Source organism: Rattus norvegicus, chromosome 13 (assembly GCF_036323735.1).
Source record: "Rattus norvegicus strain BN/NHsdMcwi chromosome 13, GRCr8, whole genome shotgun sequence".
Taxonomy (NCBI): domain Eukaryota; kingdom Metazoa; phylum Chordata; class Mammalia; order Rodentia; family Muridae; genus Rattus; species Rattus norvegicus.
In genome coordinates, this window is record NC_086031.1 from 78,317,213 (window position 1) to 78,333,993 (window position 16,781).

General features: G+C 40.3%; 1 long non-coding RNA gene across 1 annotated transcript in view; it reads left to right on the forward strand.

Moving 5' to 3' along the window:
- The window catches only part of LOC134481584 (uncharacterized), a 44,844-nt gene that overhangs the window by 768 nt on the left and 27,295 nt on the right, over positions 1 to 16,781 (forward strand). Inside the window, exon 2 of the long non-coding RNA XR_010057274.1 lies at positions 4,595 to 4,666. This is a non-coding gene — a long non-coding RNA (uncharacterized LOC134481584). The remainder of the gene's footprint in view (positions 1 to 4,594; positions 4,667 to 16,781) is intronic.

Genomic DNA, 16,781 nt, shown 5'->3' on the forward strand with positions numbered 1-16,781 from the left:
GATGAACTAGTATACTCAGACCACGTGAGAATGTGTATGTGTCCATGAGTGTGTATTTTTGTAGTTCTTGAGATCAAACCCAAGCTAAGCAAGTGCTGTGTGACTTAACTGCATGTTCAGCCCCTGGTGGTTTTGAAGGGTTTAGTCTTTATAGCACTTGAAGAAATTTTGTAAATGCCCAGTCACCAACTTTGTCACCTTTAAATGATTGGCTTAACACAATGAATAAAGGATTAAAGTGATTTTTATTGATGCTACTTGTGCCTTATAAAAGATTGTTTCAACCAGCATTCTGCTCTGAATGAGCTGTCAATGATATCCTTCAAAGACCCCGTTCCCAGGGTTTTACCTACACTGGGTTCTGAGGAACCAAGAGATGAAGGACTTGACCCAAGTTTCCATAACACATAACAGTAACTTAGGTTAACCTGATGGGCTGATTGAAAATTTGATCTCTTCTGAGGGGCTTGCAACCCCATAAGAACAACAATTCCAACCAACTAGAGCTCCCAGGGACTAAACCACCACCCAAAGACTACACATGGACAGACCCATGGCTCCAGCTGCATATGTAGCAGAGGATGGCCTTGTTGGGCACCAATGGGAGGAGAAGCCATTGGTCTTGCCAAAGCTAGACCCCCCCCCAGTGTAGGTGAATGTCAGGGTGGGGAAGCAGGAAAGGGTGGGTGGTTGGGTGGGGGAACACCCTCATAGGAGAAGGGGGAGGGGGAATGGAATAGGTGGTTATGGACAGGAAACTGGGAAAGGGGATGGCATTTGAAATGTAAATATAAGTATCCAATAAAAAAATAAAATGTGTTCTCTTAATTAATATATTCTCAAGTCCTTTTATAAAGAAGCCTTATCTAAGTTGTACTTAGCCAATAATTTAGGATATTTTATAGTTTTTATGGCCATTGAATATGTGAATGAGGGACACAGTGAAACTGTCATTGATAATTTAGATGATAGTAAAGGGTGGACATTTTAAGCTTAGAACCATTCTAAAAGATATAATTTTTGGATTATTTTAATGAAGTGGAGATTAAATATTAACGTGGCTAAACAACACCCTTACCTTCAGTTAATAAAAATCACCTGTGGGGCTGGGGATTTAGCTCAGTGGTAGAGCGCTTACCTAGGAAGCGCAAGGCCCTGGGTTCGGACCCCAGCTCCGAAAAAAAGAACCAAAAAAAAAAAAAATCACCTGTCCAGAAACCATAAATCCCTACTCCTCACATTTCTTCCTGGTCCAGAGAGAATTTAAAATGCCTTGTGCACATTTACATGAGTATGTGAGTTCTCTCTCTCTCTCTCTCTCTCTCTCTCTCTCCACCTCCTTTTCTCTATCTCTCTCTGTCTCTCCCTCTCTCTCTGTCTTTCTGTCTCTCTTTCTCATCTCCCTCTCTCCCTCGCTCCCTCTCTGTCTCACTCTCTGTCTTGCTCTCTCTCTCTCTCTCTCTCTCTCTATATATATATATATATATATATATATATATGTGATTGTATACATATATGCATATATAATTATATATGGAAGTAAAAATCTCTTACTTAAAGTAAAATAAGAATAAGAATAAGAAACATAACACAGAACAGAAGGTGAGAATAATACACAGAAACAGTGTTCCCAGAACTCTGGGACAATATTTTAAATGTGTTTTTAATTTAAATAAAATTACATCACTTTCCCTCTCCCTTCCCCTTCCCAAGCCCCTTCTAGCTACCCTCCCTTAAACCCCTCCCATGTTCCCTAACTCTCAAATTAATAGCCTCTTTTACTTTATTATTATTACATGCAGATGTATGTGTACACACACACACACACATACACACACAATGTGATAAGCTCATTTTTGTTGTTTATGTGTAAAACAAAGTCCTAGCTGAGGGGGAAAATGATGTGCAATGCTAATATTCTTTACGGAATATTTTTAAAAGTCACAGGAAAACTTTCAACTGAGAGGTAGTAAAGATCATATAATGAAATTCCTTAAGGAATATCCTCAACATGTTTAGAGAGTTTTACTTTCATGAGGAGTGGAAGCTAGACAAGCACTTTACCATTGGAGCTACAGCACTGGGAAAGCCCCTACTGCTGAAGACACCATGTGCTTCAGACATGGATGTGGATCTGACCTGATCCGAATTGAATCTGATCTGAAAACCTCCTCTGTGGACCAGCTTTCTTAATATTGCAAAGTGTCATGCACACTTCTAAAGAAGAGATCCACCAAAAGTCATACCAAGCTGTAAAGACAATGAACGGCTTCGGGTGCATTAGTGACTTACCTCAGTAGTAACCAACAACTCTTTAATTTGACTTAAAGCCTATACAACACAAGGGAAATTATACCTTGTATTGGAAAACTAGCCAACTACCCAGAGTTAGTGAAGTCATGGATCCTAGAAAAGAACCTCCCACAACCACTGTACTGGGCAAGCATAATTTTTAACTTCATTCTAAATATTAATTCTATACCCATAGGTAAATGTTCTCACCCTTCATCAAAGAAACTTCACCTCAATTGTTCAAGATGCAGATAATAAGGGGTGTTAGGGTGCCAGTGGCTATGTTTAGAGAACAACTCCTGCATCTAAAGCTTAGGGTATATCATAGATGAGGACCCAGAAAGATTGTAAGAGACAAAAGACCAGAGGAGCTTCAGTGCAATTGTATCTCCTAGAAATTACTGGGAAGCTTTACTCATGAAGCCTCAATTTTGCTGCCTAAACAGGACCTGTAGAAGTACAACACCAATAGATATGCTAACATAGATGACAGACATAGTCTTCCCCATGGATGGGCCTTGTAATCGGCTATTCAATATATTTGCCTATTAACAATAAGAAGCAAAGAGAGGAGGTGTATGAGAGGAACTGGAAGGAAGAAAGGGAAGGAGGGCGAGTGTAATTATATTTTAATTTTTTAAAAAAAATTAGTTAAGAAACCAAAAACGTACCAGCTGACTAATACAACTCAACAGCCAGAATAGCCATACTATGCTGTCCAGGTTAACTGCCTTTGGTTTGATTTGAAATGCATAAGTGGGTAGCTAAATGTGTGCCACAGGTGATGTCTTATGCACCTAGATCTTTGCCTTAAATTATGGGATACCTATGGTTAGGAAGGCATTAACATGTAAGAGAGAATTTGATAGCAACGATCACTAAGCAGGATTTATGGAAGGCACTGTTTTCAACGTGTGTTGCATAATCATGGAAACTGTCAGAGGATGGCAGTACCAGCTGGGATCCATGGCCAACATGAGATGACCAATGAAGAGAGTAGCAAATAGAACCTAAATATTTATGGATGTTGCTATATAACTTCAGGGTACCTTGCTTGACAAGAGTTATGCCCCATCTGCAGAGAGAGGCAGTGGTTGCCAATCCATTGGCTGCCTCTACACTTAAATGATGGTGTCTTTTAACTAGGCAGAAGCCTTTGGGTTTTCTGAAGCCTGGTTTATGAATCATTATTCTCGATGAGTGTGATTTGCAATTATGCTAATTTTTCCATGCCAATGAGTTTAAGCATGTTTCCTACTTTCTTCCTGTCTCAGATTTGGGGTGTCGAGTCTTATATTGAGATCCTTAATCCATCTGAAGTTATGTGGGGTGGAAGATAAAGATAGAGTTACATTCTTCCACATTTAACTAGTCAGTATGACCAGAATCGTTTGCTCAAGGTGATATCTTTTCTCTAGTGTGTATTGTTGGCCTTTTGTAAAAACTCAAGTATCTGTAGGAGTGTGTGCTTATATGTGGATTCTCAGTTCTCTCCTGCTGATCAACATTTCTGCTTTTATACAAGCACCAGGCTGCTTTTATTACTATAACTCTGTAATGTAACTTGGAATCAATGATAGAGAGGGGGAATGGAATGGAATAGTAAGGTTTAGATGGGATACAGGTGAGTAGGAAGGCAGGATAAAGTAAGTAATATGAGGAGGGATAGCTAATGCTATAGGCATTTCAAAAAAGTCATATGGAAACCTTCTACTGTACAATACTCCTAAAATATCTACATAGACACAAAGAGTTTAAGTGAAGTTATCCATAACAGAATGATGTCTCTACTAGGCACCACAGGCTAATAAGTAAAAAGCCTAATCTCTAGAATTGGTTATATATTTTAGAATCGTTTGCCACTGAGGTCCCATATGCTTTGAAACATTACATTAGAATCTATTGCCATAAAACATGGAGAAATCAAGTTGCTACTTAACTGGAAGCTCCATCCCTATTGGCTAGGTTTCATAGGGTTAGAAGGTGCCATTCGTGCTACAATGGGGAGCAAAGTAATCATCGATTTTACCCAGCTGTGAACCTGGTGGTTACAATTACCAGCAACGATGCTGCAAGGGTTATGTGGTTACCCAACCACTCTCTGATTGAATTTAAGGTCTATTACACAAGATGAAACACACTCCTGACACTGTTACCAGAAGCAAGAATCTGTGATTAGACAGGCCATAAGCTCTAGAGAAGAACCCCTTACTCTTCATTACATGGGCATAGTGGTAAACCTCCTGCTGCTGACCTCCCATTACACCATAAATGGTGTTTAGTTGTTTTTTTTTTCTTGCAGTAGATGGCAACAAACACAGAGACCTACAACTGGTCAAGCCGCAGAGAATGAGAGACTGAAGAACGCTTACCCGTAAGTGTGATTTCTATATTTTCTTCCCTCCTAAAGGATCACTGAAGGAGAAGGGGCAGAAGGATTAGAAGATCAGAGGTGGTAGATAACTAGGAGGAAATGGTGGTTTGTGGATACAGAAGAACAGTTGCTCCTACGAATTCACAGCAGGTGAGACAGCATGTGCAAGACTCATAGACATTCAGACAAAACTCTACCATGGAGAGGCATGGTGGGTATGAAGTCCCATAATAGGTCATTAGCAATTGATAACTTCTGGGAGAGGGAGAGTCGGTTCTCTCTAAGGGTGCAGCCCTTGGTGGGTTAGCAACCCTCCAATGGAAGGTCACACACATCCAAGAGTATAAGGGCAACACCAACTGTACTCCATGGGTTTTAAAAAGAGGACACATGGTGGAGTGGGTACAACAGGGGTGGATATGGGCTAAGTGAGTAAGAGGCAAATGTGATCAAAATACATGGTAAGAAAATTCTAAAAGAGTTAAACATGAGAAAAAGTAAATCCAGGATCTACAACTGAGGTAAAACTTGCGATATTTGTCTTTCAGCCCCTAGTTTATTTCACTTAACGTGGTGATTTCTGTCTCCACGCAGCAAATGCCATAACTCAATTTTACTTTATGGGTGAATAAACTCCAATGTGGATGCATACCACATTTTCTTTCTCATTACTGGTCTACTGACAGGCACCCAAACTATTGTAAATTGTTTTGCAATAGACAGGGACATTCAAATATCTTTGTGGAATGCTTCAAGTAGATACTCCAAAGTGGTATAGCTGTGTCATGTAGAGTTCTAAGTTTCATTTTGGGAGAAACTTTCTGTACAGTGTATTTAATATGGTCACATGTATGTACTAGCTAGTTCGTTTTACTGTTCTGATATCCAGAAAGTTCCTGTACTGGAGCTTTAGTAGTTTATACTCAGAGTGAGTCAAACCACAGAGACTGGCAAAGTTTAATTCTGTGTATTAGGCTTTGCAACATTCAAAAAGTCCAAATGGTTTAACAATGACATAAATATTTGTTTTTTTTTTACAAAGCTAATTTGCCATTTGTTAAAAGATTTATGCCATGAGGCTTGATTGTGCTTTCAAATTATCAACTTTCCTCTTAAACTTATTTACAGCTATCTTAAAAGTAACCCATAGTAGAAATCCTTCTTAATTTCAATGTTATAATTATAGCAGAAGTTTTGACGTGCTAAGTATAGATAATCTTGTTTGAGAAAGAAGAGAATTGAGAAAACCCAGTCTCCATGCCTAAGCATAAAGTTAGAATCCAGTCTTTATCTCAGGGTATCTCAGCAAAAGTGTCAAGAGCTGACTCTGGATTTCCTCCCAACTTGCTGGTTAGAGCTGAGTTTACAAGTACTAGTGTCAGTAAATAGTACAACCTTGCAAAGGTTTGCTTACATTTGGGAGTGGAGAAGGAAAGGTCAGGCAGGATTTATTCCAGATTGCACCTTCAGTTTTTGCCTGCCCTTTCACTGTGGGCACTTGATTAAGAGTGTGCAGGAGGTGGGCTGGAGAGATGGCTCAGAGGCTCAGGGCTGCTCTTCCAGAGGTTCTGAGTTCAATTCCCCGCAACCAGATGGTGGTGGCTTATAACCATTTGTAATGAAATCTGGTGCACTCTCCTGGGGTGCAGGCATACACACAGGCAGAGGACCGGAGGACTGAATATATAATAAATAAACAAACATTTAAAAAAAAGTGTACAGGACTCAAATACAACAGTCTACAACCAGCTCTTTTGGTTGTTGTTTGTTTGCTTGCTTTTAAATGGCAGGGATAAACTTTGAGACTAGGAAGTGAAAGGATCTGAAAGATAATTGTTGGTACTTGCCATTGAAGAATTGATTGGCTCTTAGGGAAATGTAATGATTAATCAAAATATTTAATAGGGAAGTTGTAGGAGTGGGAAACTACAGAATAGTAAAATCTCATGATGTGGATGGTAAGATGAGGTTTCCCTCCTCAGAGACCTGGTGTATGGATGGCTGGTTTTGAGACTCAGGTTACCTGAGCTATGAAGTCCTGTATTGGCTCCACAGGCAAATTTCACCCGGATCTTCCTGTCTCTTCTTTCTCATCAGAACATCCAGTAATCAAATGTTTCCTCAAGTGGAAGCAGAGAATGGAAGTGTACATTGGGGGATCTGGGGGGGGTGTGTCGAAGTGTGGTCGTTTGTATCCTCCACTGCTTAAGGAATAAACATTTGTTTCTCACCACTGTGGAGGATGAAGATCAAGGCCAGTTTGGATATTTGGTGAGGGTCCTCTTTCTGATTTATGGATGGCTGAAAATAAAGAGAAGAAAGGGGGTGAGAAGAGGGGGAGGAGGGGGAGGAGGAGGAGGAAGAGAGGGAAATCCTATACCAGTTCAGAGCTCGAAAACTATTTCCCCAAATACCCTTTCCAAACTCTGTCACTCTAAGGATTTGGTTTTTAATGTATGAATTCTGGAGGATACAAGTATTTGACCCATAGCAAGTGACTTTAAATTATTATTTATCTGGTCTCAAGCCAGAAGTGAAAACAGGTGACACTATGCAAGGGAGGCGATTAGTATGTCTCTCCTGGGCAAACATGAACCAGCACCCTTTTCCTTTCCCCTTCAAATATACGTCGTCTTCCCAAACTCAACAAATAAAACCCACACTTCATTTTTATTAAAGTATCTACCAAGGCTTCAAAGGAACTTGCTAAATTATCAGAGCAGGGGTCAAATTATTCTGTATCTATTTACTGAGACAGAAAAAGGTATGAAAAGAAAGACAGGGTACGAAGGAAGTACAAGGGGCGAGAAACATTTCAGTGTTTTCAGCGATGCCTCAAACTCTCTTCAGAGTAAGATAAGGCTACGTATTTCTTTGTGGCTCACTGGAACTTTCCTGTCAACCACCTACCTAACCTCTGTCACTAGAAGGCAATGTGCTGGCAAACTGACCTTAAACACTGAAGGTTGGCGAACCCCAGCCAATGCCTCAGGGTGGGACAGAACCCAGGCGCCAAGCAGTATCCCCGGCTGCTAATTTGCTGGACACACAGAGCCCTGTTCTGTAACCTCCCCCTAGGTTGTGGGTGAGTGGAACCCATTAACATTTAAAAATATTTGCAGAAATCAGAGGGGGGAAAGGTATTTCTGGAGGGCCAGTACGCAGAGCACTCTTACGCTTGCCAAAGTTTGCTGGCACGGCTCAGGCTTTGATAGGGAACATCTGGGCGGCTGCGGCTGCTGCATATAGATGGGGCAGAGGGCAGGAAACAAAGGGGGCTTGTGAGAATGCTGAGGGAATGCTCTCCGTGAGAGGGAAGGCCTTAGTACCTATCCTATGTTTAGTAGGGAAGAGGAGAGAGAAGGAAAAAAAAAAAAACAGAGAGAGGAGGTTTTGCCCTCATTTTGCCTTGGTTGCGAACTCTAGAAAGTGAACTGTGTGATGACAGGACCAGCCAGTGGTTTCCCTGGCTAAACAGACAAGGTCGCCGCAGCATCATAATGTGGTTCCTTCTCTTGGAGCTTCTTTTTTTGAAGCCAATACGCATAAGAGTGGAGGGAGGATTCTGTTTTAATGGAGACAGGTTGGTCATTGCTTCCTCCGCCGCTGACCTCATTCATTCAGCACGACAAAATGAGACGCAGATCCGGACCAGGTACTTTTCAAACACAGAACTGCCTTTATTTATTTATTATTTTTTTTTTTTTGGTTCTTTTTTTCGGAGCTGGGGACCCAACCCAGGGCCTTGCGCTTCCTAGGCAAGCGCTCTACCACTGAGCTAAATCCTCAGCCCCCAGAACTGCCTTTATTAACTGCGGGTTAGGGCCAGGTTATTGAAAATCTGTCATTCGTGAACAGACTTTGCATTGGATGCTGCCTTATCCACCTCACTTTACCCAGCTTGTGTGTATATATAAGAGAATTCTCTGTTCGGACATCTAGGGGAGAGCAGACGTATGCCTGTACAGATAACAAATGTGGATACGGGCAAGCCTTTTCCATTCATAATGCCTTTCCTCTCTTCTTCACCTTGGTGTCCGTTTCACTGCTCACCTCTGTCACGATTAGTTTTGGTCAGTTTGACACAAGCCTAGCAGGCCTGGGAAGAAGGAATTTTTTCGGTTGAGGAATCGCCTCTGTCAGATTACCCCATGAGTACACCTGTGGGCATTTTCTTGATTGCTGAAGGATATGGGAGGATCCAGCCCACTATGGACAGTGCTGTCCCTGGGCTGCTGTTGCTGGGCTGGACAAGAAAGGTAACTGAGCAAGCCAGGGCAGCAAGCGTTCCTCCATGGTTCCTGCCTCTGCTCCTGCCTAAGTTCTTACCCTAAGTTCCCTCAGTGGCGGACTGTGATCGGGGCATGTAAGTCCAATAAAGCCTCCTCCTCCAAGTTGCTTTTGGTGAGTGTTTTTATCATAGTCAGCTAGGGCCTGTTCTGACCAGGCTCCAGAGAAACTAGTCTCCTGTGTCTAATGCTTATCTTCTCTGGGAATCGATCAGGGCCCAGGCATTAATAGCTGAATCTGGAATAAGGTGGGTAACGATAGCAGTGAGACTCACGTCAACTGCTAAACTCCTAAACATGTGTGAAAACTTCAGACTCATTTCACTCATTCAACAAACAAATTCATCCAGTGTCATCTGTGTTGTGGGCTCTAGGGGTATGAGTTTGAGTAAAGTCATCCTTACTGCGCAGTTCCAAGGAGGTTTAAATGATATATTCAGTACTTCAAATGGGACAAATATCTGTCCTGCTTGAGAACTGACAGGCAAAGTTTACTTCATCAAATTGCCTTTATTGATCTGGCTTTAAAAATAGTCTTCTATAATAACTCATCCACACAGATTTTAACCTTTTTTAAAAATAGATCTCATGTTCTCCTCTTCTAGAGCTGGTCGGAAAAGGATGAGTGCACCCAGGGGTTTGATTTCATATGCTCTTGTGCCTATAATGTGCATGTGTGCACTTGTGATGATATTCTAAGCTAGATCAACTAGGTTTACAGGGTTAGTTTCGGTGAAAGCAATTTAAAAGCTACAGTTAGTTCCACATTTATTTAGAGTGTCAGTTTACTTAACTTTACAGTAGCAATTACGTTTAGTTATGAGCGCCCTTAATTTTAAAAATACTTAAGATGCCTCTTCTTACTCATTCTAAGACTTTTCTCTGTGTCTCCTTCCCTTAAACAATAAGACAGTTATGCCTGAATGCTAAATATATGGTCAGCTATCCTAAGAGCTAGGTATTAAAAAAAACCCCTAAAATCTCTGTGCTTTCTTTGGATTTCATCAGGCATTGTTCCCATTAAGTATTTTGAATTAACAGACACTTGTTCATCTAGCATTAAATCCAAGACTCTAAAACATTGGTGTTTGTCAATCCCTTAGTCTCATGAAAGTCACTATCCTCCTTTTCAGAAAAAGAAAAAGTCGTTGTACCAGATCTTGCCTTTGTGCATGAGAAATTGCATTACAGGTCAATAGCTTTATTTCCTTTTGAGGTTAAAATACTTGTATGCAATCAGTTAGCATAGGCAAATTCCTAGAGTATGCATCTCTTAGAGTAAACAGATATCATCCCTGACTTATATGACTATCAGTGTTTCAGGTGTAGTAGGTATTTAAAAGTAAAACAAATTCATAAAAAAAAGAAGTAAAGGACAAGGGAAAATAATACATGTCCTAGTTACATCATCAGTAGACACCAGGACAGACATCCAAATGTCTCAGGAGACACTGAGACCTACGTCCAAGTCCTGAAAATGCTCTCCAATTCAGTCACCTTTACTGGTCATGCACAAACCAATGTTTTGTTTTATTTCGTTTTGTTTTTCACATTTCAAAAGTTTTGGGTCCCGGAGTTTAAAATGTTTTAAAGAAAAGATTCTTTAGGTTTCAAAAATTGTAAAAATTACCGTTAAATCTGAGTCTCTCTCTGAAGTCCTTATTCTTAAGCAATTAGTTAAGTGCAGGCTGAAACCTTGCCACTTGCTGGTGCTACCACACTTTCCTGGTTACCCAGTCTTTTCAAAACACTGTGCTATCCAGGAGTAGCATTGGCTGCTCAGGCCTGTCTTAGTTAGGGTTTCTATTGCTACACACAATGAAAACACCAGGACCAGAAAGCAAACTGGGGGAGCGGTGGTGGTGTTTATTCTGCTTACACTTCCAGATCAGAGTTCATCACTGGAGGAAGTCAGGACAGGAACTCAAGCAGAGCTGGAATCTGGAGGCAGCAGCCATGGAGTGCTGCTTACTTGCTCACTTCTCCTGGCTTTCTCAGCCTGCTCTCTTATAGAACCCAGAACCATCAGCCCAGGGATAGGACCCCCCACAATAGGCTGTTCCCTCTCCCACTGATCATGAATTGAGCAAATACCTTACAACTGGATCTCATGGAGGCATTTCCTCAACTGAGGTTCCTTCCTCTCTGATGACTCTAGCTTGTGTCAAGTTGGCCCAGAAAAGCAGCCAGTAAAGGGTCTAGTAATAATTTCTTCCTTCATCTGAAGCCCGTGATAGGTGGATGTTTGAAACACAGGGAAGCCTATTTCAATTGTTAGGAGACTGAAATGACTGAAAGTTCTCAAGGGCCAGTCTCACAGATACTGCAAGTGTGTTCCAATAACCTAAGGGCATGCAAGCAGTTCTGTAGAAGGTATCTCTGGACTTAATGTCACCTCTCTCTGTCATCACTTATTCCTCAGTTGTTTAATGCAGTTTGGATTCAGCCACCTAAATACACGAGGAGAGGGTGGCTCCAGATTCCGTACATGATGCAAACGTTTCGTTTCCCTCCAATGGCTTTCTAGCGTCTTTTGAACTGTCATTGGAGGACACCAGCTGTGTTGTCTAGTGTCATATCTGAAGAATAGCTGCTCTTCTCTGTGCCTCAGTTTGGATACATATGTGGAGAACCTCTATTCATGGCAGTAAACATAGGCTTTATTTCCATTTTTCCAGTACTAAGGCTGGATCCTGGGGTTTTGTACGTGCTGGATAAGTGCTTTGAGACCAAGCTACTCCCCACCCCAATATTGTCCATGCATCCTTTACTCATGGGGATTTAACATGTTTAGTAAGCCATAAAGCACTTCTGTTATATAATGCTGCATACAGCTTCCACTGTTATCTGGCATATGACATCTACCACCCATTTGGTCATGACATTATTTTTATTTGAATGATATCATCAACCGAGTTCTACAGTTAGTCACATCCAATATTTTCAGCAATCACCCACAGCCTTTGTGTGTTCTTCTTATGAACAGCAGTGGTTGTAGTGATAATGATTTGAGCATCCATGGATACTTTTATTATTTGGGGTCCATAACTGTGACTTGTTATTAAGGATAAACTCTGTTGAACTGATCAGAAATCTGGTAGCAGCTAAGACTTCAAGACTTACCATTTATATAGTTTTTTAGAGCTATGCAGATCATTTTGAATTGATCTATATTGCCTAAAGAAAAGTCCTTTTTCTCTTTTGTGTGATTTTTAAAAAAGCAACAAATACATTATAATGAGGAGCTACTTGAAGAAACAAGTATAAAAACATTGAACAGATAGCCAAGGGATGTAAAGAAATAAAAACCCAGTGGACAGCATACGACTTCATAGCATTCTTAGTTTAAGTAGAAATTACTTTATTCTTCTGGCAAAGTTGGATCAGTACAAGACCCACATATGTGAAAGGTTGAAAGAAGATGGTGTCAAAAGTCTCCATAAGCTTGTGTAAAATGACGAAGAGAAAGACAGCAGAAGGCATGGTGACTCGTACTTGTAATCCAGCACTCAACATAGTCTCGTCATAGTAAGTTCTGGGTTAGCCTGTGCTACAGAGTAAGACCTTGTCTCAAGCAAAGAGACAAACAAACAAATCGACAAAAACAACACCCCCAAAACCCTTATCTCCTCAACATTTTTCCTTATTTTATTTTTATCTGCATTTGTTTGTTTGTTGGCTTGTTTTGATACAGGGATTTATTATAGCCCAGGTTACCCTTGCACTCCTCCTGCTTCACAGCCTCCCAACTGGTAGAATTATAGGAGACACCACACACAGTCTCAATTTTTCCTTTTGAAGTGAACACAATATCAATAGTTCTGTAGAGAAGCAAATCTGTATTCAGGGATCTTGTTCATTTACGCAAAGTAATTTTGTCTAAGAGAAGGGATAACCGAAAGGGTCTGACACAGTCACTCCAGAGAAACCTCTGGTACAAGTAGAACCCCAGCACTTCAAACCAGATCTGAGTCTCTATTGACCCGAGGGAGATTAAAGGTTTCAATCCATCTTCAGCAACAGGGAGACTGTGTTGTCCCTGGTGCTGTGTAAATGATTTGCAGACTGGTGAGTTTCCTTAGTATTTCTCAACTTTTTAGTAACCTTTGCATTTTATTGATAAAGAAAAACCATATATTTCTTTGGAAAATATTGTATGCCATCCCTGGATAAAGGGACGACCTGAGGTAAAGGAGGCAAGGGAGAGATTATCATTATTTTTCTGTGCCGCCTCCTTTCTTTCTAGATTCCCTTACCGGCTATGATTATATCAAAATAATTTTTCTATTGCATTTAGGGAATTTTTTTTCTTGTCTACTTTTTCTAAATATAAGAATGTAATTTTGGACATGTTTTATTCAAACAATGAATATTCTTTTTTTTCTATTATCTTTTTTTTTATTAACTTGAGTATTTCTTATATACATTTCGAGTGTTATTCACTTTCCCAGTTTCCGGGCAAACAATGAATATTCTATTCCGAGGTTCTATTGCCCTATAACCTGAAAAGTGGAAACAGAATAGTTTCTCAGAAGCCTAACATAAACTAAAACGTTAGAATACAAAATATATTTTTATATTCTCTTTGGGAATAGAACGACAGATGAGGTTCATGAACGCTTCAAATTTATAATCTAGTTTCCAAACCGTTGGGCAGCTGTTTAGTGATACACTGGGCAGTGACTGCATGAGGACAACAACAGCTTCTACGTCACTCTTCACCTGTCCAGCCCAGTCACGTATACATGAAGGGGTTATTTGTCTCCGTGTTTTAGAGACAGGATCTCACTATACAGGGCTGGGAAGCCCAAGAACTCAGGATCCCTTGTTTTATCCTTCAAGGAGTGGCCATCACAGGTAGGAGCCACGATACCTGTCTCGGTAGGAGGAATCTTGAACCTATTCCGGGTGTTACTGTTCATTATGTACTGCCGTTCTGAAGTCTAGTGGACTTCAGTTCTTTTTAGGAGATGCCTGTCTTCACTATCGGGTTTTCTTCTTATTGTGGCTATTTTTGGTGCGAGGACTCAAATCCAGAGTCTTGCACATTGAATTTCAGACTTCATAAAATCACTCCTAATTGCAACTAAACCTTTTATTTCATTCTTTAATTTAGTTTATAATTAGAAGAGAAAAAGAAAAACAGATGCTTTTGAGTGGGTTTATGGACTTCTGATGTGGTGCTGTTTGCTTTGTACTAAATGCTTTATACTAGGGGAGATGCTTATTCAGTTCTAGGAGCCATTTTTAAAGCTTGCAGTCTAGTCTCTGACCCCGAGAGTAGTCATCATCCCAGCTCCTGCTGTGTGGCATGGCCTGGCTTATGCATTCCCAGTCACGTGCTCCTTAATCCTTACAGCATTTCTCTGAGATAGTCAATGATATCCACATGTTACATATGAAGAAATAAAGTTCCGGGAACAAAGAGCAACTTGTCCAAGTCATTCTACAAGTTAGTAGTAAAACCAATCAATTTTTCAAATCCCGATTTATCAGACTCCCGAACCTACAGTTTGCCGTGTGAGTCCATAGTGCCTTTAGATGAAGTAATTGATCTCTTATTTCACAGTTTTCCATGGGTTTCACACTGACCTGTTACTTCTGGGACCATTTTCTTCTCTTGATCCGCTTTGTGTAGACTTGTTTCTTTAAGTCTTATATATGCCAGACTGCTCTCAAAATCATTATGTATCAGAGGATAATCTTGTACTTCTGATCATCCTAACTCTACCTCCCAAGTGCTAATATTAAAGGCATACATCACTGTTCTTGGTTTTATGTGGTGCTGGGGATGGAATCCAGGGCTTGGCTTGACAAGTATTCTGCTAATGGAGCCATATCCCCAACCATGTGCCTAGAAGAGAACCTCACGGAATCTTGGAGATATAAAGCCATGCATCTGTACTTTTCATTTGCTCTTTCTCTCCGGATAGGAAGCTGATTGGTAAGGGGTTCTCTGCTGCAGTCTGTCTGGACCACGCCGTGTAAATGTGTGTTCGATCCAGTAGAAATATTTTATTCTTGTAAGAAATTTCTCTTGTGAGTATTAAAGGAATAAAACTTCTCAAGCAGATATTAAAATGTTACTCTCGTTCTGAGTTAGGAAAGAGCAACCCATAACCACAGCTTCATACATTAAATTATTTGTGTGCAGCGAATCAAGGACATGCCTTTGGTATAGAATACTTGTCTAGTATGTGTGAGGTCCTGGGTTCTATCCCCAACGCTCCAGAAAAGGCAAAAAAAATGTGCGAATAAGTCAAAGCATTGCTCTCATGACTCCCTGTGTCTCTGAGAACATTTTCCTGTTTTTACAATAGGAAGGTGCTCGTTGCCTTCGATTTAAGCCCATGAAATTGTCCCGATGAGAGACAGAAGGCATCTGTACTTTAAAACACATGGACTCGGAATTGTTACTAAGGGGAAACAAATTGAGGAACGACCTCATTTCCCTCAGGTATCTTATTTTCTTAGCAATGGTGCCATTTTACCTGGAAGAATTTGGTCTCGGAATGTTAAAAATTAATATCACTGTGCTGCAGGCTTAGCACCAGCATCAGACTGGCAATTTCTTCACCGCACTGGTACCAGGATGGTTGAACTCCACGCCCTCCAAAGCCTCGTAATTCAATTCTTGCTATTTCTGAGCTGAGAGAATGTGTCATTTTTTATAAGCTTGATGACAAATACCCACAATTTTTTTTTTAAAAAAGGCACAAACATTCCTATCATTTGGTATCCTGGCTAGCCACAAAGATATTAAAAGAGACATAGCAAGAATACATCTTCAAACTGACAGTTTATAAAACTAGGTTTCTGGTATATGTTCTTCCACTTAAAGATAGAAAGCAATTGACACAGTGCCCAGTTACATGTCTATATTTAGAACATCAGCCTTCTCAGCTTAAACTGGATAACAATTTCACTGAGGAACTTAATTAATGAGTTAGTTCATGATTGCCGAGAGTGCTTTTTTTATTTTTAAATAAATGGACATTATATTGAATGGTTCACTAGACTGGCTGGGTGGTCCTGTACATTTTTAAAATCTGTTTTGTTGATACAGAATAGTTCCAATAGATTTTACTAAGTAAAATAGGAAAATAAGGAAGAATTATATAATGTTTAGACATTGTTTGTTGGTTTTTATAGTGGAGGAAATATTTATTCCCATCAGCCTTAGGTCACTAAACTCTTGCTGGACACAGGCTTTAGATTGTACTGCAGTTGGGTATTGTTTTCCCCAAAGAGTTCATTTATTGTTTTGAGAACATAGCACAGACTTCTTGGAAGTAACTGCACTGGGTGGTTTCCCTGCTGTACACAATTGGGTTATTCTGAGTTTATGAAAACAAAGACTTTTTCATTTTATTTTATTGGTATTTATGTCTTGTCTATGCTAGAACCTGAGAAAGACACAGAGTCCTTAGCTGTCTCCAAACTCCAAAGAGACAACATCTGGTAGGGACACTTTATTTATGGTTAGTACTGTTTGCCTTTTCCTGTGAACACACACACCAAACCTTCGTTTTTACCGGAAGAACTCTGAAGCAGACCAGATGAGAAAAACTGGTCTTGGTGAGTTTATAAACTCTAGTACACAATAGCTGTTTACTGTAGGATCCAGGATGAGATTCAGTCTTCCATCATCAGCTAGAAAAGTCAAAGGAGCGATCTCTAATTCTGATTAACAAGTTACTGGCTTAGCCTTGAATCAAGCACTACTTTTGGTGTCTCAGTTTCTCCAAACATACAGTGATGGGGTCGAGATAGTTGATCTGGAGTAGCCCTCCTAATTCTAAAGCTTCAAGATTCTCCTGAGAGGA